Source organism: Limulus polyphemus, unplaced genomic scaffold (assembly GCF_000517525.1).
Source record: "Limulus polyphemus unplaced genomic scaffold, Limulus_polyphemus-2.1.2 Scaffold4890, whole genome shotgun sequence".
In the NCBI taxonomy this organism is placed as follows: Eukaryota; Metazoa; Arthropoda; class Merostomata; order Xiphosura; family Limulidae; genus Limulus; species Limulus polyphemus.
Genome location: NW_013670500.1, coordinates 35,456 through 38,685, shown reverse-complemented (window position 1 = coordinate 38,685; position 3,230 = coordinate 35,456). Strand labels below are relative to the sequence as shown.

The window sequence follows — 3,230 nt, the reverse complement described above, 5'->3', positions numbered from 1 at the left end:
TACATTTTTGTTTTTTGGGTGAGGTAGCACAAACACACTATCACTGGTTTTATAAATTGATTTATCCCAAAAACATACTATATATAATGCAAGACATTCAAGCTTTAAAATGTCAAGACTGGTAAAATGTGATAGAACTATAACCATTTAGTGAAACATTATAGCATAAAGAAGCCATCTTGCCTGACTAGGTAATTTATTAGCCTGTATTTTTATTTAGTATGTTATTTATGTATTTATTGGCAATGGTGTGAACTTGATGTACATTGATTTTTAAAAGGATTTTTGACAACATGTCACAGAAAATTAGCTATGTAATTAAATCATTGGATGCTGAGAAAACCAGTTCTTTCACTACCACGCATGTTCCCCTCTAGACCACTGCCATGGATGCATGATATAACCTTCATTTTAACCCTTAAAAGTGTGATATTAACCACATGGCAGTTGGAAATTTTATACAACCATAAAGAGTATTTCACTTCAATCTTCCCAAAATTTACCAATTTCAAATAGGGTATACATCAGTTGTGTGTTAGGTGTAAAGTAATTGGAACTTGGAGAGAATTGTTTGGTTATAAGAAAATAAGGGAATTATTTTTTTTCTTTAGATTAGGTGAGTTCGGCCACTGATGTGCAGATTTGAATAACGATCTTTCAACTGACCACTCTGTAGGTGTTATTTGGCTCACGTAGTTGACAAGATGTCGGCATGTATAAGCAGGTAAGAAAGTAGAAAATATTAATGTCTTCTTCTAGTCTGTTTTTACAGTTCTTAAATGACAAACCTTGATAAATTCTAGGTATTGTTTTAATGTCTGTTATTTTTAAGGAAGTCATTTTATTTCATTCAACGGGCTGGACAATTAGTGGAGTTTGTAAATCAATTAATTGTCAGGCTCAGTTATTAATTACATTAATCGACTTGTACAGATTTTTACTTATATTACATGTCACTAATTGGTCTATTCAATACTCGTAGGTAGTTGAGTTAATCGCTCAGCTCTGTGTCCTTAAAGTGTATATAGGTTCTGACCTCTACAACTGCCAATGAAAACTCATTCCACAAGTCAATTTTCCTTTTAGAAAGATTAAAACAATCTTAGCTGGAGTTTTTCCCGATGTTTCCAAATTTCTCGTTGTCTACAGAAGCTTGTACAAAGAAGTAGGCCTTTATCGTATTCAGTTTGCCAGACAATCTTTTAAACAGTAATAAGATTTCATCTTACCCTTCTTTTTCTTTTAAGAGAAAATAAGTTCTTAGCCTATCCCCATAAGATAAACAGCTCTTCCAGTGCTAGTTTATTTTTATATACAATTAAGGCCAACTAAATAAAAAAAAAGACATGTTTAGCATCCATGCCTTCTTCTTTTTTTGCAGCCAATGCTCCCTATTTTTTTATTATTTTTTTTATGAATTATCATTTTTCAATCCTACAAAGAATCAAAGAAGATTTCTGAATAAAAAAATGATATGAACACAGTTGATTCATTTTGCCCTTTTTCTTTATTTGTTGTAAGTTCTGTATCATTTTAATGAAAAAATGAAACAAAGAAAAGTTCTGTTTGACATGGACCCTTTGAAAATAAAGAACAATCACGAAAAAAAAAAGGTTCAAACGTTCTTTCTAAGAGGTCATTAAAAGAAAAATGATCTCCTTTTTCCATTTTTCGAAAACTTGATGCTAAACCCTTTTTGTTTTTACTTGGCCTAAAAACAAAACAACGTGTTTTAATATTTCATTATTTATAACGTACAGTCTGTTTGTTTATTTACATTTGGTACCATTTATTATAAATAACACTTTTAAACTAATAAAGTACAAAATATCGTTACATAATGTTTATGGAATAAATATAATCGGAATGAAATAAGTTCCAAGAATCAAAACTAACACAATTATAACCTAACTTTAAGGTACTCTTTTTGGAACACACAACTTATTAAATTATTATTATTTGCTGAACAAGAACGTGGATAGATATTTAACAAGAAATTATGTTTTAGTGAATCATTAAAACGGTGATGATGATAGTATCTTTGTAGACCACACACACTATAGTAGCACCATCAGTTCTCTTATATATAAGAAATAGTGTTATTACATTAAGTGATGCACTCTCTTTCAGATTTTATTTGATTTTAAAGTCAGTTTCTTTGAACTTTCATTCAGTATCCCATACCCCAGAGAATACTTACATAAACATTTACACAAAACGTACATACAAGCAGATCCCTCTCTTACAGCCATCAGAGGGAAGTCTGTAATAGGGTATACATATTTATATTTGAAAAAATATGAATCAAAGAAGGAAAAAAGAATAGATATGAACATGGCATGTGTGGCACCTCAAACTCTTGCTATACTGTTGGTATGTCTGATCATGTTAGTTCTGGTACTTGTATATATATATTAAATATAAGCACACTAGTATACAAGCCTATGGACTGAAATATCACATCGATTTTTGATTACATGAGTTTGCTTCTAAAAGAAAAATATTTTTAAGTATTGAACAATTTACTACGCTGTATCATTATTAACAACGTATTAGCTTGTTAGTCTTATGCATTTTGTGCGTGGGAAAATAATAAATAATTCAGACATAAGGTCCAAACTGTCGTGATAGTATTCGTATTTTATATTGAGTAACCATTTTAACTTTTTCTTTCAGTCTTGGGTAGTCTTCAGGTTAAATCTGTTCAAAGTATATTTAGAATCTTAAACTCGAAAGGTTTTTTACAATTTTTAAGATTTTAATCTAAGGCTTATACTATCATCATCAGTTCGGTGCTACCAGTCTACACAGAAGTCTACACAGATACTATCATCATCAGTTCGGTGCTACTATAACGTAGTACGTTATAGTAGCACCGAACTGATGATGACAGTATCTGTGTAGACTGTACACTATAGTAGCACCGAACTGATGATGATAGTATCTGTGTAGACTGTACTTTATAGTAGCATCGAACTGATGATGATAGTATCCGTGTAGACTGCACGTTATAGTAGCACTGAACTGATGATGACAGTATCTGTGTAGACTGTACACTATAGTAGCACTGAACTGATGATGATAGTATCTGTGTAGACTGCACATCATAGTAGCACCGAACTGATGATGATAGTATCTGTGTAGACTGTACGTTATAGTAGCACCGAACTGATGATGATAGTATCTGTGTAGACTGCACATCATAGTAGCACCGAACTGATGATGATAGT

General features: G+C 31.6%; 1 protein-coding gene across 4 annotated transcripts in view; it reads left to right on the top strand.

The window, feature by feature from the left end:
• LOC106471831 overlaps positions 1–3,230 on the top strand; it is a 21,463-nt gene that overhangs the window by 819 nt on the left and 17,414 nt on the right. For 3 of the 4 annotated variants that reach the window (XM_022400437.1, XM_022400434.1, XM_022400438.1), the window contains exon 2: positions 612–724. The gene's annotated coding sequence lies outside the window, so the exon portion shown is untranslated. The remainder of the gene's footprint in view (positions 1–611; positions 725–3,230) is intronic. The other variant, XM_022400435.1, reaches the window with a different exon arrangement.